Here is a 23,171-nt window from a genome sequence, read left to right as displayed (position 1 = left end):
AGTTCTGCTTAAACGGGTAATACTTTAATAAGGCATAGTCTTTTCTAGTTGTTAAATGATGGTAAATAGTATCTCTGAAATCAAGTGACATTTAAGGTGACTAAGGTATCTTATTTCCTTTGGAATCTGTTCATTTTCTCTAGCTGTTTTCATTTTCATCCTTGCTGTCCCCTTAAGGCATACATCAGAGTCTCCTTTAAAAGCATTTTCAACTCAGTCCCAGCATCAAAGCAAACAAGGAACCAGGACTGAAACCAGCTTTAAATGTGTCCTTATATTTGTTTTTTTAGACATGGTGCTCAGACTTAATAAGTTTCACTCAGTCATCTCTGATGTAATGTTATCCCATACATGGAGAATTTGAAGCCACTGAAAATAGTATTTTGCTCTTCACTTCGGCTATTTCAGGGATTTAGAGAAAACTCACTTGAAGAAATTCATTTCACAAAGGTAAAGAATTCTGCCTCATTCAGTCTTATTGCATGATTCCAGAATGTTCATTTTCTTCTAGAGAATCCTGATGATTGTACAGGGGCAATAATCAGCAATTACCTATCACAAAAAGAGTGTTAAGAGGCTACTATTCCAGACACACAATTTTCAGGAGTCTAAGTTCCTTGTGGAGATTTCAAAGGACAGAGTTTTAAAAAGTGATCTTGAAAAGATTATTTCATCTCACATTATTTTCGCCATACTTTAAAGCAGACTACTCATCTCCGAGGCCCCCCCTAAGTGTGGCCTCATTTCCCACACTTTCAGTACAATCTACTGTTCATGGGATAAGGGTAAGCCAACCAGATTTCATAGAAGTGGACTGCCAAGGATAAATAGTGGTCATCAAAAATGTAAGAGGGTCATCAGAATCACAATTCTAGGAGTGATGTAGAAGAGGAATTAGCAATCAGCCATGACTTCGATGTACTGCATTATGCAGACTGTGGCTTATGCTATTCTAGGTAATTCTTTTCAACAAGAACATTTGAGGCCATAAGACAAAGAGACCTTTTCTACTCTTCAACACACATTAGAGTTGTTCAACAGCATATTATTTTATTTCCCAAGAAGGATTTTTTTTTTAATGGCTCAGACAACCATTTCATCTGGTTCTCTCCTAATTAATATTGCTATTCTCCATTTTACTGAGGTAGGGCAGACTGTTGGAAACTTCCCAGGGGTATCACGAAAATGACAGAGCATAGAGAGAATATGAACCAAGAGGCCCATTAGAATGGATGAGCCTGCAAGGAGTGAAACTTTGCTTCTGCTTTGATAATAGATAGTTGAAGGCATCATGATCTAAATCCAGTCCTAGTAAAAACTGTCATTTACTGGCTACTCTAAAGCCAGTTGCAATATTCCATTCCCAATTATTAAATTAAAATAAGTTAAGACAGTTAAGTAAGTAACCCAAGTGGGTCTCTTAAGAATTTAGTGCAAATATTATATTTCAACATCTTTAAGTCATCAAACTACGAAAGAAGCACCAATAATTACTTAGAAAAAGTGACTCTGAATACTAGTCTTAAAATTCAGTAACAGTTTCAAACTGTAAATACACATTCCTTTTTAGAACAAACATCTGCATATTGTTCTCCAAACCAGAAGTTTCTGTATAGGAGCAATCACTTCCCCCCCACACCCATAAACTAAGAAAGCCTTAAGAATTTTAATTATTAAACTGTTTTTAAAATAGTTTGCCTATAAATAAGACAGCATTGTTTATTTTTCTAAAAGTAGGTGGGATTTTTCTAACGTAATAAAATGAAGAAGAAAAGCCATCTGTTAGAATCCGGTTACATCATTCATTTACCACAACAATGAGATATTCCTATATATTTTCCCTTTTTCTAGTATAAGAACATAGGTGTACCTTTTTTAAAAGCTCTTTTAGGGGCGCCTGGGTGGCTCAGTGTGTTAAAGCCTCTGCCTTCTGCTCAGGTCATGATCCCCGGGTCATGGGATCGAGCCCCATGTCAGGCTCTCTGCTCAGCAGGGAGCCTGCTTCCTCCTCTCTCTCTGCCTGACTCTCTCTCTGCTTGTGATCTCTCTCTCTGTCAAATAAATAAATATTTAAAAAAAAAAAAAAGCTCTTTTAATTTTGACTACTAACCCCTCTCTACCACAGGACCACTAGAATACTGGTTTATGTCAAAAGATGAGTTTGCTTCTCTTCAAATTTTCCATAGTCACTCTTTCAACCAGATTCAAGTGAGACATACCTGCATCATCTCTGACTTAGAAAATAACTTGTTACAAAAGTCTCTGTTAACATAACACTTTGAAATTAACTTGTCAGTTCTAACAACAACATTCTAATTTGAGTCTTTGAGAATGATTTCACTCATTCTTCCAGCACTTTCTGTTCCCACCCACCTAATTTCATTGGCTTATGGTACCAGTATCACAAATATATCTGCCACAGTTGCCAACTATAAATTCATCTGGAATGGCAAGTAAGGATAATTTTTTCCTTTTAGCACATGGACATTTAAAAAAAATCCCTACTGTGTTTCTACTGTTTCCTCTCCACTTATTCATGTGACTACTTTATAGTTTAACATTAAGCTTAAAATTCGACATGTGGGGGGAAAAAAAGTCTCTGCTGGCCAATAACCACCTGAAAATTGTCCACTTCTGTACCCTTCCTAACTAAGTCCTTACTGTTTATTTGCAAACTTTTCTGCAGTTTTGGTTTGGGTTCCTCTGGGTAGGTCTTGAGACAAGGATTTGAGTACAAATGATTTATGTGGGAAGTGAAGGTAAGACTAACAGGAATGGGAAACTGAGGTAGGAAAGAGAAGACAGCCAATAAAGTGTACATTACTAACTCAGCTAACATTGTGGCAACAACTCAAATACATGGGGAAACTCTGGGAAGTGGTGTACAACCCATACCTTGGAATTACTAACCCAAGAGGTGAAAATACTGGGATATTTAAACACCAGTCCACTAACAGCTATTGACTGAAGGCTAATCAGGGAACCAGAAGAGGTGTTAATTCTGGAATACTTCAGTCTATCATGAACACATGTCGAAAGGCTATGGCATTGGAAATTCTCCTGCAAACACTGAAGCGAGCATGGCTCAAAGATGTGGGCAGGGACCCATAGAGTTTTTACATCTGCAACCCACATCACTCCTGTAACAGGGAGAAACTTAGCACATGTGACTCCATATTGCCTCTATCTGCCTTGCTGCTGTGATGTATGGCTTAGAAATTCTGTTTGGCCCTACACACGGCTAAGATTTGCAAAACCCGCTCTTTACCCCAAACCTACTTCCCCTGAGGAGAAAAGGAAGTACATACAGAAATGACTATGCTCTGCTTCAGATTTACAGGAACAACCTGACCATATTCCTCTGTGCACAGATCAGCTGACAAGGACAAAGAAGTTATACGACCCTCCTCAGAGGTCTACAGATGTGAGTCATCTTTTGACTCCAACCCCCTCCTGCTAACAAAAGCAGCTGGAAATTTCAGGCCAAGAAGAGATGGTTCTTTAGGATAATAGTTCACCATCTTGACGGGTTGCTGGCTTCCAAATAAAGTCGCTTTCCTTACCCCATCATCTCGCCTCTCGACTTCCTGGCCTGTCCTGTGGCAAGCAGAACGATGTTAAAGCTAATTCAGGCTTGTTAACTTAAGATAGACATGCCTTTAGAATCATCAGCATTAGATATAAAACTTATTCTACAAGGTTTACTAAAAGTCAAATAAGCTCATGTTATCTCTCTTGCACGTTGTCAGTGAAAATGACTTAAAAATAATGGATGATATTGTCTCATGAAGTTTTCATCGGTAATTGTTAAGAGCAAATAGGTTAAATAACAAAAGGTTTATAGATAATGTTTTAAATAGCGCGAACACTATCTTTGGGAACCTAAAACTGAAGTTTTGCTCGGTTAAATGATAAATTGTGTTGAGTTCATTGAATATCTTAAGTCTTTTACAAAAAAGATAAGAGACTAAACCATTAATTGCTAAACATGGGTTTGTATGCCTTTGTCTTATAGAGAAACCAAAAATACTCGGGTCTGTTAGTAAACATATATTATGCTCTATTTCCTACATGAAAAACACACGTTTCTAAAAATTTTGAAATCTATGTATAAATTTGCCAATCTAAAGAATTCTGGTACAATAGTTCACCATTGGTTACTATTTAGTTTTCACTGGAAACTAAGGTTTTTTTAAAAAGTTAAAATTCTGAAAACATAATGATAGAAATGATAAGGAAAACAATATGTGTTACAGGTTAAAAAAAAAAGATATGAGGAATGAGAATACGTTTTTGCTGAGGGGGAAAAAAAGTCTCATCCTAAAATGAGACTTACAGTGTAGAGAGGGAAAACTTAGGACAAAATCTGAACGAAAAAGGAAGTTGTAGAGGATTCATGAAGGAGAGTCTTTGAAAAGAATTTTATGCATGGTCAGGACTGAGATCGGAATGAACGTGTTTTAAGAGTACACTGGTATAAGATCAGAATTTGGTTTCTTAGATTGTTGGTCTGCTTTTGATAAGAAATTGCAAATAAGGTTTTTTTTTTTTCTTCTTTATCAGCTCAGGAAAAACAAAGTTTCTATGTTTTGCCTTCATCAGGACTCTGAATACTTAAGAAAGGTAAAACTTCTGGAGAAGCCTGGATGGCTAAATTGGTTAAGTATCCATCTCTTTTTTTTTTTTCTTTTTATATTTTTATTTATTTATTTGACAGACAGAGATCACAAGTAGGCAGAGAGGCACGCAGAAGGAGGGGGAGGCAGGCTCTGGGCTAAGCAGAAGCAGGCTCCCTGCTGAGTAGAGAGCCCAATATAGGGCTCAATTCTGGGACCCTGGGATCATGACCTGAGCCCGAAGGCAGAGGCTTTAAATCACTGAGCCACCCAGGTGCCCCTAAATATCCAACTCTTGATTTCAGCTCAGGTAATGATCTCAGGGTCCTGGGATCAAGCCTTGTCTCGGGACTTCAAGTTCAGCGGGGAGACTGCCTAAGGATTTCCTCGTTCTACTCCTCCCCCTGGTCACATTCACTTTTAAAATAAATAAATAAATAAATCTTAAAATTAAAAAAAAATTAAAACTTCTCAACATTAAAGGAGCTAAGTTTTGTTAACTATGTGATCTGTGAAATCTCTTATTGCCACTTTGGCTGGATAGAGAGTTAAATATTAAATTTTCTAATAATCTGTTATCCTATTTAGGCATGCCCTTTAGAACCTTCTGAAGTTTTTAACAAAATTTCCCAAAATTCAAATTCTAAATGAAGTCTTTTTGACTAATTAGGCTTGTTTATTTGGTATGTTGAGTGACATGGGAAGCATTGTAAAAACTTCTGAGGTTATATTGTGTGGGTGAATGCTATAACTGTTGCAGAAATTATACAAAATTAAAGTTTTAATATGTCCTGGTATAATGTCATCATATGTAATTCTTTTTTTTTTTAAGATTTTATTTATTTATTTGACAGAGATCACAAGTAGGCAGAGAGGCAGGCAGAGAGAGAGAGGAGGAAGCAGGCTCCCTGCTGAGCGGAGAGTCTGACGAGGGGCTCGATCCCAGGACCCTGAGATCATGACCCGAGCCGAATGTAGAGGCTTTAACCCACTGGGCCACCCAGGCACCCCAATCATATGTAATTCTAATTACTGAAATGTGTGTCACAAAAATAACCAGATTTCCTTGTCAACATTATAATGAACTCTCATCAATTTTTTACTCATGGCCATTTTTGAGTCTTTGTCATTTACAGTTATTGTTTCACTCTGATACTCTTGTAAATTTGTTTAGCTTCAAGGAGATTCATGAAAAGGACTTTTGACAAATACAGGTTTCTGCTATCTTTAAGATCATTAAACTGAACTAGGGATTTCAGAAACTAATGGAAAACCTGCATGCAAACAGAACGAGAATTGATTACATGAGACTAAATAAAGTGAGAAAAATGATAATAGTTTTTATGGCTTTTGTATGAAATATCACTGGTTTTCTAATATTTGCCCTTCCAGATTTAAGGAAACTTTTTCTTTTAAGCTATCTATGATTTACAGAAATTTGATAAAATATTCCTTTGTGCACGAATTGAAACATTTATCTTTTCTCCCTACCTGAACTCTCCAGAATTCAGAAACTCTCAGTGAGTATTCTTTCTTTCATGGCAATTGTTATTGTTTGAGTAATTCAGTAGACATCTGTTGTCCTTATAACAGAACACCATTGAAAACATCGGTTATATTACCAAGGCTTGACTAGAATGTTATATTTGAGAGAGACAATAGACTTGGAGATGACCAGGCAGCTTTAAAGAACTAAGGTCGACTTTATGCAGCCAACAAAGCCCCTGGAAACAAAAACAGCCTGATACTCTGCTTACAGAGTTCCCAGCAGCCTTACCAGGAGGGTAAAGAATGTCACTTCCTGACAGGTGCAAGAAACTCAAGACATTTTGGGGACCTTGAGAGGAGAGGGATTCACCCAAATAACCAACACAGGTATTGCAGGCAAATCTGATGGCAGACATTTGGCTTGGCTCTTAGCTTTAAAAGGCTATTTGTTAGAGGGATGCCTGGGTGGCTCAGTCTGTTAAGTGTCTGCCTTTGGCTCAGGTTGTGATCCCAGGGTTCTGGGATTGAGTCCCTCTTCTCCGTCTGCCTTTCTCATTCTCTCTCTCTCTGTCTTTCATGAATAAACAAATAACATCTTAAAAAAAAAAAAAGGCTGTTAGAAGTCCAATCTGAAATTCCTTAGAAAAAGTTCAGTGAGGCAGATTAAAAAGAACCGATATTGCTAATCACTAATCACTATTCTTGCTGCATTTATGTAAATAATTAGGTCAAGTCTGTTAAAACTGGTCTTATTTTGCAATCAAATTATTCTTCACCTGGCTATCTTTGATCAAAATGAAGGTGATTTTAGAGTGAAAAATTTTGTTTCAGAAACAGACTTCTGTAGATACTAGGTTCTAGTTCTGTCACTAGATTCTAGTCTTTGAGTGTTATTTGCTTTTTTTTTTTTTTTACTTTATTTATTTATTGGACAGAGAGAGAGATCATAAGTAGTCAGAGAGGCAGGCAGAGAGAGGAAAGCAGGCTCCCTGCTGAGCAGAGAGCCTGATGCAGGGCTTGATTCCAGGACTCTGGGATCATGATCTGAGCCGAAGGCAGAGGCTTAACCCGCTGAGCCACCCAGGCGCCCCTACTTCTAAAACTAATCTGGATCCTGAATTATTCCGCTTTCCTCAAGCATTTGGTCATAACTCCCCAAATTAAATTTCCAGTTTTCTCCCATTCTCTACATTTGAAATCACCAAGTTCTAAAACTGCCCTCTTTCCTAAAGTCCCGCAAACTGAAGCTAGACAACCTAAAGTAAACTTCAGAGAAATTGCCACAAAAGCTCTTACATAGACAATCTTCATGCCCGTTGTGTGAGCCATTCAAAAGGATCACCAGAGATATTTGAACTACAAACCAGAAAAATCTATCAGAATGCTGCTGCATGCCCTCACTCCATCTGAGGATGCTTTGAGCCCAGCATCTAAAAATCTTCTCACTGGCAGTCCTTGGGACTTGGGCACTGGGTTTCTAATTTGCTTCAACCATTAACCTGTGTTTGTCTTTTATTTCCATAGAAATGGTTATGGTTACTTCTAAGACCCCAATGCCAAAAAGAGGCACTAAGGAATATTTCACAAGTCAAGTCAAATGATTCTATTCTACTGTTGCCCCTTGTTGACCCTGTTTCAGCAGGAAGTAGTCAGATGAGTGATGATGTCCCCTTGTCTCTTATCCCATATGATTGTAGAATGGACCTTAGACAGTAGGCATTATAACAGGGAGAAATTTGGCATATGTGACTCCATACTGCTTCTGTTTCCCTTGCTACTGTGACTTGTCGCTTAAAAACTTCTGCTTAGCCCTGTCCAAAGGCATGTTAGAGCTAAGATTTACAAAAACTGCTTTTTACTTCAAATCTCCTTCACCTAAGGAGAAAAGTAAGAGTATACAGAAATAACTATGCTGTTTAAAAGATTTACAGAAACAACATGACCGGACTCCTGTACACAAAGATCTACTGACCAAGGACAAAGAAGTTGTACAACCTTCCACAGATGTCTAGAGATGTCATTCATCTTGTGATTTCAGTCCCCTCCCAGTTCCTTCTCTTGCTAACATAAAGGAGCTGGAATTTCATGCCAAGGGGAGATGGTTCTTTAGGACAAGAGTCCACCATCAGATTGCTGGCTTTCTGAATAAAGTTGTTTTTTTGAGCATATTGCCTCATGACTTACTAGCTTGTCCTGTGGTGAGCTGGAGCTTGGACTCAGCTACACTCCCCATTCAATGGCATGTTTTCTTGCCACAAAAGAGTATTTTATGGATTTTCTATATATAACTTTGTAAGGGGTTCTCAGTGTTGGGATTATCTAGGTTTCCATGCTTGGTTGTCTTCTTTCTGTACTCTCTTTTGGCAGGATCACTTGTCTCTTCCTCACAGGTGACTCCCCAAATTTTATCAGTGTCCCAGCTTAAATCACACTTCTGGTATGACAGTTCTTCTAGTGTTTATTCTCCCCACATTAAGGTACCCACATTTTTCAGCTTATGAAGGATTTTGCTATATTCTTCTTATATATGTCTCTCTCTGCTCTGATTTCTGAAAGAGATCAACTTTAAAGTAGAATGAGCAGCATTAGCTCATGTTCTTGAGAATACATATATTTTCAGAATGATGTAAACTGTGTTGTTATCAGCAACCATGAAAACACCTAAACTGTTTTAATTTAAACTAAACAGTGTGACAAGAAGATAAATAAATTTTCACAGTACCGTGCAGGTTTTTGAGTTTTGCTTTGCAACAGTGATATTATGCTTATTTTCTAGTTTTTAATTAGGTAAATGACAGAAATTAATTTGGCACAAAATTGAATACATGGTATTATGAGAAAGTAAAATTCACCTGAGATATTAGTAGCCAGAGGTAACTGCCATTAACTTACTGAAACACCACAATCATATAGCTATTTATGCATGTAATCATGTGCATTTAAATAATTGACATCAGTGGTATCATAACATAAGATTTATGAAGATATCTTTTAAATAATCTCTTTTCACACTCCCAAAATGTTATAAGAATGTAATTATGCTTATGTAGAATCTAGACTTATTTTCAGATACACTGTTATCAATCACATCCTATTACAATTACATTTTCAGTTTAATTCTGGTAAATAAAAATGCAACTAGTTTTTATACTTTTTTCCCTCCAGTAAACTTACTCAACTATTAATTGCTCATTTATTTATTCCAATAACTTATTTATAGGTTTATTTGTATTTTATGTGTAAGCAACCAAAACATCTGCAAATAATGATAGCCTTGGGTTTTAATCTTTGTTTATCTCCTTGTTTTATTGCACTAACTAAGACTTCCCAGGTTGAATAAAAGTGGAGATAGTGAGCTTTTGCTATTTTATTGATAATATTTTCAAAGGTTTTTAGTATATTCAAGTTATCATATTTGCTAATTAGAATGAGAATGACATATTTATTATGGAACTGACATTTCCTAATTTGCTACCACTATGCTACTGAGTTTCTGTGTTAATTGAACTTTATCATAATATACTATCTCTCATAGACATGGGTGGGTTCTATATATGAATGCTTTAATATTTTTGCTTTTTTTTGGTTAGTCATATTTTTCTTTTCTATATCAGTTTGTCTGGTTTGGAATCAAGGTTAGAAGAGTCACATGCAATAGATTGTAAGAATATTTCCATGTTTGGTCTTAAACAGTGATAAACTCCTATGGTTTGGAACCTCTTTGAGAATCTGATGAAATCTATCTAGAGATTCCTGCTTGGTAAACACATGAAAGTACTGGGAGAGTGGGGTACCTGGATGGTACAGTCGGTTTAGTGTCTGACTCTTGGTTTCAACTCTGTTGGTGATCTCAGGGTCATGGGATCAAGCCCTGTGTGGAGCCATTCAGGCTCCCCACTCAGCGTAGCATCTGCTTAAAACTCTCTCTTCTCCTTCTGCCCCTTCCCCCACACTCTCTCTGTCTCAAATAAATAAATAAGATCTTTTAAAAAAAGAAAGTACTGGGAGAGTCACTCATCCAGAGAGGTGGTGGAAGCACCATGCCCCTTCCCACATACTTTGCCCTATGCATCTCTTCAATCTGGCTGTTCCTGAGTTGTACCTTTTATAGCCAGTTGGTAATTCTAGGAAGGAAGGAAAGAAGGAAAAAGAAAGAGGGCGGGGAGGAAGGAAGGAAGAGAAGGAGGCGAAGGAAGGAAGCAAAAGAAGAGAAAAGAGAAAGAGAAGGAGGGAAGGGGGGAGGGAAAGAAAGGAAGAAAGGAAAAACGAAGGAAAAGAAGGTGGGAGGGAGGAAGAAAGAAAGAGACAAAAAGAAAGGAAGGAAAGAGGAGAGAAAAAAGAGAAGAGAAGAGAAAAGAAAAGAAAAAAGAAAGGAAAAGAAACAAACCTATGCTTTTGCCAGGAAAAGAATAAGCACATGAACACAAATATTTTCATACATATTGAGAAAATTTATTGGCCTGCTAGAGAGTATCCCTTGGCCCTCAAGGATGCCTATCATATTCCTAGAAGTTTCTAGATTCAGGAATATAAAAGTAAATGGTCTAATTTTTCCAGAGTTCATCATCATTATTAATGTCTGACAATAAATATTCAGCTTTTTTTTTTTCATTCATCATTGAGTATCATGAGCTCCACCAACAGTTCAGGAAAATAAATGCTAACTAAAGACAAACTAAAACTAAAGACAATTCTTAAAAAAATCAGTAAGAACAAAGTTAACAGCATTGAAGAAAAATGTCCTAAAAATTTAAAAAAACTTAGGAAAGAAAAATGGCTAATAAAAATACTCAATCACAGGAAAATGCAAATTAATACAACATAATATTGTCTTGACCTCAGGATACTGAACAATTCTATAATATTCAGTGCTGCAAAGAGAATGGCAAACAGTACCTTTGATACTAATGATAAAATTATAAACCAGTGATCTTTTTAAAGTCAGATTTTCAATATTTATCAAAGCCTTTGACATTGCAATTCACCTGTACTCAAAGATGTATGAAGAAGCAGAATCATTGCATTCAGGTTTGTATAGTAAAACTTAAATTTCTCTCAGTGGAGAATGATAACATATATGTTATATCTGTACAATGGAATACTGAGGAATAATTTTAAGGGAAGTGTTATAGACATGGAATTATTTCATAGATATTAGGATATGTATGGCATGGTTATATTATTAAGTAAAAAAGGCACTCCACAATAATATTTAGTAGTTTTCATTAGGGGAAATATATGAAACAAATATAGATAAACATACATTCGTGAATGAAAGTTTAATAATAATTTTAAAGGTCTGGAAAAACAAAACTGAACATCAACATATTTATATCTGGAGAAAGAAATAAAGTAGATGCAGGGCTACAGTGAAGGCAGACTTTCCGAACTATATTTTCTGTACAACTTGACATTTTTAACAAGTACACATTTAGCTATAATTTGTATAATTCAAAACACATTAAAAAGTGGAAAAACTAGATAAACCTCACATTATTAAATTACGTTATTTTCTGCATTGTTCACATTTACTCTTATTTAGGCTGTTGTTTTGACTTGTTATATACAAGTAAATCTAAGTTAATGAACCTATTAACATTAATGCTGTAAAACGCTACTACCTTAGTTTTCATACCACAATCTTGAGTTTGCAAATTACTTGTGATATTAAACATACTTTATATATTGAAAAGAAAAAATCCTGTTGAAAACTTAACTGCCTAAATTGGAGAAAAGTATTATTTTTGACACTTTAAAGATCTTCATTGTCTTTAATGTGCTCTCAGAGAAAAAAATCCAACTTTAGAGAAAATAATTTTTCTGTATTAGAACAACGTAAGCTTTCTGTTTAATTACTCTGTAGTTGTGTACGTATATGTATGTATGGATAGGTATATAAAAAGGTATGACTCTGTGCATAAAGTGTAAATTCAAGATAAGCAAAGGCTCTGCTTTGAGATGTCCTTGAGCAATCTGACCCAAATTCAGACTCCCAATTCTTTTTAAAATTAGCCAAACTCTTGGAAGCAGGTTGGTCTAAATCTGGAAAAATAAAGGTTTCAGGCCATTGACATACTAAAAGTGTATTTATTTAATATTGCTCAATAGAACAGCATTCTGCATTACAAATTAAATGGAAAATGCAGTTAATTTTTCAGAATCTATTTTAAGAGTAATATTGAAAATAAAGATGAAGACTTAATTAAGTCTTCATCTTTATTTTCAATATTACTCTGTCTTTGAAAATAAAGTTATAGAAAGATTAGTCTCTTTCTAAGATTATTATGAATGTGAATAATTAGCTCTTCCATCATGCATTATATACATGTTGGACTTTTCCTTAATTGAATTTTTAACCATTACTGTAAATAATCTAATTTAATTTGTTCTAAAGTGTCTTATTAAATAGCCCAGAGGTGTTGACTTATTATAGAGGTGAATCAAATGTTTAAACTGCACTTCAAGAAAAAAAATAAAAGCAGCATAATTTTTTTTTGGCTTTAGTTCCTTTTTCTTTTTATGTATTTTCAATCTTATAGAAAAATTGCAAGAACAATAAAAAAAATTAAATAACTTACACTCCAGTTGACCAGTGGTTTATATTTTGTCTTATTTGATAATCTCTCCTCCCTCTCTCTTTCTCTGTGTCTCTCATCTTTGAGGATTATAATTGCACATGTGTTTGACTTCTCGATATTGCCTGACGGGAAGCCTCTATGCACTATTTAAAAATCTTTTCTTTTGGGTCGCCTGGGTGGCTCAGTGGGTTAAAGCTACTCTGCCTTCAGCTCAGGTCATGATCCCAGGGTCCTGGGATCAAGCCCCACATCGGGCTCTCTGCTGAGCAGGGAGCCTGCTTCCCCCCTCTCTCTGCTTGTCTCTCTGCCTACTTGTGATCTCTGTCAAATAAATAAATAAAATCTTTAAAAAAAATCTTTTCTTTTCCTTTTTATTTTTCTGGTAGGATCACTTCTATTGCTCTATCTCCAAGCTCACCATGTTTATTGGCATCTCCACTAAGCTTGTTAAAGCCATTTGAGGGATAGCTGATTTCATTTCATATACTTTACTTCTTAATTTTAGAATATCAATTAGTTTTTTTAATGGATTATATTTCTCCACCAAGATTCTCCATCTGTTTATTTTTAATGTTCGTATTTCCCTTTAAGTCCAAACATTTTTATAATAGCTGCTTTGAAGTTCTGGTTTTCCACTTCCACATTCAACATTTGAGTACCTGCAGATTCTGTTACTAATGATCACTTCTCTTATCTAATGGACTGATATTCCTTCTAATTCTCAGTTAGTATTTTGCTTTGTTTTGGTATTTGGGGCACTATGAATATTGCATTGTAGACACTGAAACCGGTTAGCTTTCTTTGAAGAATGTTGAGTTTTGTTTTTTCAAGTAGTGAATTTGATTGGACTTAAATTCTAAACTCTGTCTTACCTTCAGGAAAGGAGGAGTTAAAAATCCCTGCTCAGTGCTATAATCTTTCATCTATTGCTATCTGTAGGGCACCTTTGTGTACATAATTTATGGAAGAATCAAGGATATTAAAAAAGTTTATAGTCAGGTTTTGGTCTATCCTATCTGTGGATACTCCATATTCCCTGGATGTTTTAATTCCTCTGGAATTCCTAAACTCTGGCTTTTCAGACTAGTTAAACTCTGACTTTGCACTTCTTCACACTATAAGGAGAGAAAAGCCATCTAAACTCAAGTATCACACAGTGAAAATTACCCTTCCTGCAATCATTGACCCTCCAGTTCTGCCTGATGTAGGTTGTTTTCCAATATTGTCAGTAGTTATCTTTTCAGCTTTTTCACAGAGTTTTCAATTGCCATATATAAGAGGATGAGTCTCACACAAATTACTGGACTGCTATCAAAAGTAGAAATGCTTTGTCACTAATTAAGCATATTTGTTTTCAACTGCATGCATTGTCATTTGAGGCACTGAATATTGATTCTGTAAATATTATGCAAAAGATAATAGTCTTTAAATCCTTTTACCCCCATCCCCAAAAGTAATAAAGTAAAATAGAAGCTTGAAATGATTAACAAGAACCGTATGAGGGGAGTACTGTTATTTTAAACATGAGTAATCGAGTCTCCGGAGTTGGATATCTTGTACAAGGTCAGAAGATTGCTAGACTCTACCAAAAAAAAATTAATTCAGGATTCCAGAATAACCTAATCATGCTAAAACTTCTATTAAAATAGTTATTTTAGAAATATAGTTTGATTCATTTTAATGTAACTATGTCTCAAAACTGAAATCCTTTAGAAATTCCAAACAAAATAGTTGTTATTGACTAATACATAAAGAAGTGCCATAGTTGGGGTTTCGGGGTTTTTGTTTTTGTTTTTAATCCGAACATTAGAACACTGTGGAAGTCATATGAAATACCCTTTGGCATTAAAATCAACGATTAAACCTAAGTTATCCTTAAGTCAGGATAAAGTTTTTATTCTTCTGAATTCATTCTAAAGCAGCCCACAGTTTGTCATCTTTTTTAATCTTATAATGTTGGTGTCAAAATGAAAACATTAATGAAGTGACTCATTACCAAATAGTTCTTAGGCTAGTTCTTATCAAAGTTTTCAGAATTAACTGTGACTTCCTTGAAAAACAGTTCTGTTGACTGAATCCCTCTATATCAGCAAATATAGGACTGGGTTAACAACAATCTCTAGATTGTATTTGCAAACATATTTATTTATGATTCAGTTTTTTTAGTAGAATGTGTATTATCTGATAATGTGCTGAGAAGTTTTAAATCTTCAGTTTACTGCTATATTTTGGTTGCTCTTTTCTTTTCAGCCTTTCCAAGTTATTTTATTTTATATTGCCTGTATATAACATGTGGTTGGGCTTTGCTTAATTATCCAATGTGAGCATATTTTTTCTTTTAATAGATAAGCAAACCTCATTTAAATTTATGGAGATGAAATTAATTCTTGGATTAGTTTTGCATCTTTATTTTTTTCCTAAAATTTATATTTTGTTTATTTTCTTTCTCAAGAAGGTCTGAGTTTGCGTCTCTGTGTATGTTTACCTTTGATAATTTTAAAAGTTTATGCTCTCTTAAAGTTATTGTGGTTCTTCATAATTGTGATTTATTTAGTGGAATTAATCTGTGACTTTATCAGTGCCTACTGATTTCCTACTGCAAGTGATGCTGAAATTTCTATACATCTACTTTCTTCCATCTCTGTAATCTCCATTGTTCCACAGTATTTTGTAGGTTATATAATTCCTGGCTTTTCTAGAGGTTATCTCCATACATTTAAACACACTTAAATTGCCTACTTGATTTTCGTGCCATACATAGTACATCTTTTCCCCTGGCATGTGTTTTTCTTTAGCTGAAAACTGCTTCCAACCCACAGGTTTTCTTCCACTCTGCCATTCAGTTGTAAAGATGGTGGGTTTTCTCATCTTCCCTTGCAAGATCCTGGTATGAACAAAATGTGAAGGAAGTTTCTGCAGGAGTTCTCATCCTTGAGACAAATCTGCTTTTTTCAAGGAAAAGATTATTGATCTTGCCACTTAGAGTAGCCCACTTCCCTTGAAAAGCTAGTTTCCCAATACCTTTGCATGAAATCTGTACCAGCAGGCATGCTTGTAGGCATTCATTCTCATCCCTGTGTTATTTTTACTCTAATGGGAAGCATGTATATATGCAAAAGTTTTTTTCTGTATCTATTTTTTCTTATCATCAAGGCAGATTTCCGTTTTTCTTTCTCATTCATCTTGTTGTCTGGTAGAGTCGGACAGGAAAAGAGGAGGTTTCTTTATTCTGTCTTAAAACTAACAGTCCATTTAAAGATTAAACGTTGATGGTTGTTATACACATGATTACATTTTAAAAGATAACCACAAGAATATAAAATCATTGCCACACATATTGATTCAGCTGTGTGTTTTTTTTAAACACCTAGAGATACTTTAGATATCTGAGTTTATCTAAAAACACTTCTGTTACAAGGCACCTAATGATACATAATTAAATTTTGTATTTCACACAATAATTGACTTAAGAAATCCAAGTGTGACTTCATAGCCTAAAGACCCATGAAATCACCTTGATTTTTTATTAATACCTGAACTTCTACCTTTAGAACTTAACAACCTATTCTTATTATTTGGATCATTTTTATTCTAAAAAATATCAGTTACTAATAACACTGTAAATAGTCATTTACTCACACCTTAGTATTAATAAAAAATTTTGAGAAACATTTTTGAGAAGGAATTGATTAAAAGAAGGATATGGATTCTGGGGAGCAAGAGGTTTTAAAGTACAGACTGAAGTATACCTTTTGCAAGTTCAAATCTGAAGGAAATCACTAGCCATAAGAACATGGAGTTGCAAACATGTAGTTTGCAACTACAAGAATAAGAAAAACTTCATTAAGACATGATATTTTGATATTAAATTGTACCTTCAGGTGTTTAGATGTTTTAAGACATGTTTAAATAAAGTCAAGTTCAGACTGAGGAAACAAAATACTTAAAGTCTCACAAAATATTGAAAATATGAAGCGATCTGAGTAGGCTTAAACATAATGTAAAAATGGGTGGATAACAAGACACATATGGAGGTGAGTGCATCTGTCAGACACTTTAGAGGCCAATGACAGAAATTCAGTTTAGAAGAGGCACCTCTTGGGCGCCTGGGTGGCTCAGTGGGTTAAAACCTCTGCCTTCAGCTCAGGTCATGATCTCGGGGTCCTGGGATCGAGGCCCGCTTCGGGCTCTCTGCTCAGCGGGGAGCCTGCTTCCCCCTCTCTCTCTGCCTGCCTCTCTGCCTGCTTGTGATCTCTCTCTCTCTGTCAAATAAATAAATAAAATCTTAAAAAAAAAAAAAGAAGAGGCACCTCTTAAAGGAGAGTGTGTCATCTCTTGAGTTTAAAACATAGGAAGGTCAAAAATGAAGCTGGCCTCAGAGTCAACAGGAAGACCCCTGCTTAGGCAAAAATTTTGTCCTTGGTTGGGTATCTTTCTCTGAGGTTAAATTGTAAGCGTCAGGCACCAAAAGAAAAAGAGAAAGTACTATATTCAGTTACAAATGGGACTATGAATTAGCTTTCTTGCCCTGGCAGGGCAGCAGGATGGGACCCAGGGCCTGTTAACGCTCATTGTTTGAGCATTATCAGATCAGTCAAGAAGACCACACTGAATTCCCTGCTCACGTGGACCACTGGTTTTGCCTTGCAGATGTGACGGGTCATCTAACCAGTTTTCCTATGTGCTCTGGAGACTGTATACAGTAATAGGAAGGGCTACGAATTAGTTTTTCTGCCCCACTACAGTGGGAAAAGCAGCTCTAAAACTAGTAGAGCTCTCTGTTGTCTTAACTCAAACTGACCTGCACCTCAATTTCCTTGGTTGAACAGGCCCATTGGTTTTGCTCTGCAAGTGATCAGCTCTGCCAGCCCTTCTCTGAGCTTGAGTGCTGCTGGGCTATACAAGCCCTCTGGTCAGATGTGGCTGGGAGACACTCTCCAACTGGAGGGATTATGACTCATCTCCTTGCTTGGGTATTTGCAAACTGGGCTCTAGGGCTGGCAAAACTCACGATTTGGAGATCCAAATCAAGCAGATCTTTACCCCCGCTGAGTTTCCTGGTCAGAGTGCACCACTGACTTGGTTCTACAGATGAGCAAAGCTGCGGGTTGGGATTGCCATTTGGGCACTGCAGGCATGAACTTAGTCTGCTAAAATATGAGTGCTGGTTGTTGTAGGTCCCTCCTCCGTTCTCCATTATAGTCAGATTCCCAGTGGCTGGGTCCCAGAGATTGCTCTGTAATCCCAGTGGGATGAGATCAGACTGGTGCCTCCCACAAAGAGACTGACAATGCTGAGGAGCATTGGTTGTCCCCCATGGGTTTTTTTTTTTCTCCACTAGAAAAGCTGAACACTTAGGGAGGACTTCTCCTTATGGTGCTGTGCTGGCCTGGGGGAGGAGCAGTCTGGTCAACATGTAGCCACTTCTCTTACCTTTTGAATGCAGTCTGTCTTGATCTTGTGTTGTAGTATGGTGCTTTATCCTCATGCCTGTGTTCTCAGACTCTAGAACCTCTCAGTGCTGTCCTATTATTGTATAGCGGTTAGTTGTTCTTGTTAGGGGTAGCAATTCAGGAATGACACATGTTGCCATCTTGGTTGACTTTTCTAGGTTTCAGAGATGCATTCCTTGCATTATTTGGCTGATGGCCCCTTCCTCCATCTTCAAAGCCAGAAGTATAGCATTTCAAATCTCTGTTCTGTCTTTACATCTCCTTCTGTCTCTCAGACTCCTTTCCTTCCTCTTGTAAAGATCCTGTGATTACATCAGTTCTACCTGGATAATCCAGAATAATCTATGCACTCAAGCTCTTCATTTTAGCCATACCTGACAAGTTCCTGCTGCCATAAAAGGTAACATTCACAGGTTCTAGGAATTAGGACATGAATATTTTGGGAAGCCATTATTCAGCCAACCACATGTAGTTTATGCTTTTAACCCATGTATACTACTGTTAACTGAATAAAGTTTGAGTAACCTCGCTTGAAGAAGATGTATTTTTTTAAAATGAGAAAGCACTGAATAGCTTAACATAACTTTGCAATCACCAAATATATAACATATAATTATTAGATTTCCTCAGAAACCAATTGTTCAGGTAATCAACATGATATAAATCAACATATTAATTTTTCATTAATATTTTTCAGTTACTAAAGTTTATTGACTGTCTAATAGAGTAATTGATACTGCAACACATTATTTATTTATTTACTTACTTATTTAAAATATTTTATTTATTTGAAACAGAGAGAGCATGAACAAGGAGGGGGAGAAGCAGTCTCCCCTGTGAGAACAGAGCCCAAGGCGGGGCTCAGTCCCAGGACCCTGGGATCATGACCTGAATTGAAGGCAGACACTTAACTGACTGAGCCACACAGGCAACCCTATAATATACTTTTAATATAAAATTTATTTTGAATATAGTATTTAAAAATATTAAGCAAACTAGAACTTATATTTATTTTTGAAAACTTACCTGGTTGGGATTGAAGTTGATTGGCTGTGCTTGGTTCATGATTTCCTTCACTTCTTCTTTCCGTATACAACAGGATACAAAGCCTGTAACATTGGAAAAATGTGCTAGTTCCTAAAAGGAATTACCTTCTGCTACAACATGGATGTAAAATTTATCAGCAAGTAAGTCACGACTACAAGACAACTGTGTCAAGTTTTCCAAGAATAGGAACATCAGGTTTTAATAGCATTATCTAATATATCTCTTGAGACAGCCCAATTGTGAGATGATGCCCAAAAGAGCAAGTGGGGAAAAAGCCACACTACAAACCCATGCTTGATGACCTATCCCCAGTATCTAGAAATAATTTTCACAGCTTATAAAACCAAAAATACTAGACTGAGAATATTACCAGTGACCATATATTTTTTACTTCGTGTCAAAGAGCTGTGCTAGCTTTCTGAACAAAAATAGGAGGATACACTATAAATTCCCTCTTCTCTGACCCTGACCTAAATATTGCATCTGGCATGTGGCTAACATTATTTTTGAAGAACTTGAAGTATGTTAGTAATGCCAAAAACTTTCTATACTTTGCACCACCCTGGAAAATAATGGACAGTTAGGAGAGTGGTATAGTAAATCAGTACTTCTCAAACATAAAGTCAGTGCTCAAAAGGTAAGTGCTAAATGAAGGAATGATTGTATTTATTATCATTACAAATGAAACACTCTTAGTGCAGAAATTGTCCCCCAGCAGTATGCAACAATTAGAAATGCATTCAGCTTTTCTGAAATTCAACTTACAGTGGTTTTATTAAATAGGAGTTATTTTTCTTGTAAAGGAAAGAATTCAGGAGTCGGGTTCCAGTGCCCCTTATGCCAGAGCCCAGGCTTCAGGTAGCTTTTCTATCTGCCTTCTCAGTTTGTGACTTTCATTTCTATTTCTTTGGGGGTAACACTCATCCCAACATGGCTAATACACCACCATACACTGCATCTACATTCATGAATGGGCAAAAGTCAGGGCTAGTCCTATGTGACTCTTTTACTTGGAAGACAGAAACCGTCCCAGAAATCTTTTCAATAGACTTGCCATTAGATTTCATTGGCCAGAACTGGGTATAGGTGAGTATCAGATATACAAGTAGAAATGTAAGGCAAATAGTTAAATTTGCATTTCAGGTAACTATAACTATGACTAATCTTTAAGTATGTCCAGTGCAATATTAGGGACATAAAAATTAGTCATTATTCATCTGAGAGTGAGATTTAACTGGATATCCTGTACTCCATCAGGCAATCGTAACAGGATCACACACCTACCCTACTATAAAAAGAGTTGGGAAATCAAATAATACAGTCATGCTATCTTAAACCAATTATGATTTATCATTTAGGCCTGAGCACATTACCTGTCTGGAAAAAAAAGGCAGTTTTTGTTGTCGTTGTTGTTTTTCAAGAAAGAGAGGAGAGAAAGAGAAAACAATTAACTGTGTCTGACATAGGCTGCTGGAATATATTCCTCATCAGTTCTAAGAATTGGAAGAGTATAGAGGGTGAATTGTGGAGGACTGGGAATCAGATATTTTAATCTGCTGTCCAAATATAGATCTACACACAGCCAAGTGGACGATGACTAAAACAAAAATAAAGAAATCCAATAACCAACATTTGGTCTATGAAAGAAAATACAGAATTATGGGTTTTGTTTCATTTTTTTTTACAAAATAAAAATATAAATAAATATTTAATGTTGAGGGAGGAGATATTTTCCTCCAAATAAAATCAATAGAAAAAGTTAAAAACTCCCAGAGCAATAGGTTTAACAAAAACTGTATGGAACTTTAATAGATTAAAAAATCATAATGAAAACAGGAAGACAAACTGGGAAACCTTCTGCAGCAAATACAACAAGCACAAGGTTAATATGCTTATTTTTAAAGAATTTCTGCAAGTTAATAATTTTTTAAAAGATTTTTATTTGAGACAGAGAGAGGGTGAAAGAGCAAGCACAAACAAGAGGGAGGGGCAGAGGGAGAGGGAGAAGCAGACTCCCCGCTGAGCAGGTTGCCAGATATGACCTGGGACTGATCCCAGAACCCTGAGATCTTGACCTGGTTGTGACATGAGCCAAAGGCAGATGTTTAACTGACTGAGCCACACAGGTCCCCTCTACAAGTTAATAATTAAAAATATCACTAATAGCCTAGAAAATGTAAACAAAAGATATGAACCAATGAGTCATAGAAGGAAATATACATGGCTAGTAACATGCTTAGAAAAAAAAAATCTAACAAATTGGTAATAAAAAAAATCAGGTGAATAGAACGTAATTTTTACCTGCCATATTTTCAATCTATGATAGCAAAGCATTTTCTTAGAGCAACCTTGTACACTAATTGTAGAGGCAAAAATTGATGCTGAGCTCCTGGAAAGCAATTTGAAGTACCTAAGAATCAATCAAAAGGTATGCCATTGAATAAGCAATTCTGAATCCAGAACTTACTTCTTATAATATAATCATTTTGTAAATAAATAATTCTGTGAAAAACCTCATTTCTTAATTTGAAACAATATGAAAACATTTAAGGTGAAAATAAAAATTGGGTTACCCATTTACTTGATATTCTGGAAAAGGAAAAGCTATAGGAGTAGAGAACAGATCAGTGACAAGTGACAAGGATCTGGAGTAGGAAGAGAGTCTGAGTGCAACGGAGGAAGGGAGGGAATTCTTTGGGGGTGTTGAAATTGTTCTATATTCTTTTGGTGATGGTAGTTATCAGAATATATGAGTTAAAACTCATAGAACAGTTTATCGAAAGGAGGACAGGGAAGAAGAAGAGGAGGAGAAAGTGGAGGAGGAAGGGGTGGAGAGAGAAATGAGTATACTGTGTGCTTATTTTAAAAAGTGTTGTCACCAATATGTATAACATGCATGTTGGAAAAATCAGAAAAGCAATGTAAAAAACATGTAACTTCTTAGTACTGCCTGCTCCTGATAGCACAAATAGCTAATAGCAACTAGATTAAATTTTAAAAAGCTTTACTCTATATTTGTGTATCTTTATCTATAAATGAAATGTATATTTGGATTATACTGTATTTATATCTTGCTTTACCACTTATAAGTATTTTTCTGTAAATTATATATTTTATATGCACATTGTGGAATAACTGATCATCTGCCATTTAATTTAGTTAACTCATTTTTATATACTTAGTAATATGATGATTAAATATGATCTTTACACATTTATGTATATACAGTAAATACGCATATACATATAAAACTGTTTTAATCAGAAAGATATAAATTTTTTTAACAAAAGCTGTGATAGTGTTCTTAGAGAAAAGTTGCTGTGGTGATCTTTGCGTCCGTTTTAAACCGAGTTTTAGATTCTTGTTCTATTTCTTCTTCACACCTGTTAAGGTGCTGCCAGGACATCCTGTCTGGAATGATACGCTGCTCTCTCTCTTCTTTTGTCATGAACCACAAATGTAGTGATTATAGAGAAATGGTCATCTTTAATACTTTTTCCCTAGTCAGGGGATTTTGAAAGAATAATGAATCATTAGGAAGATTTGTTAGTCTTTGAACCTTATCAAATATAGGATATGAAGGCTCTAATATTTGCATACCTGATATGCTTTTGGATAATCAAACTCTGTGATATATTTGTAAATTTCTCATGCAGCAAACATTGTAAAGACATAGAGGGACCACTATGCTGTTAGAAGAGGCAGTTCTTTGAAATGTATGTGCATCAATGGATTATACGTACACAAAACTCAAAAGCAAAGTTTGTTTAATTCAAGATGGAGCTCAGATTGGAAAACAGAGATAATTCATCTCCATGCATGTATGCATGAGTATCTTGGGCAGCAACACAGATGTCAGAGAAAGATGAGATTTCCACAACACATTGTCCTACCTGTCCTCTGAGGTGTAACTCAAAATCAGAGGACCATGTTGTAATGCACAAGTAGGAAGGGGGGACATCAGAAGTGAATATTGTTTGTTGAAATCT

This window comes from Lutra lutra, chromosome 6 (genome assembly GCF_902655055.1).
Source record: "Lutra lutra chromosome 6, mLutLut1.2, whole genome shotgun sequence".
Taxonomy (NCBI): Eukaryota; Metazoa; Chordata; class Mammalia; order Carnivora; family Mustelidae; genus Lutra; species Lutra lutra.
Note: the sequence above shows the minus strand (reverse complement) of the source record.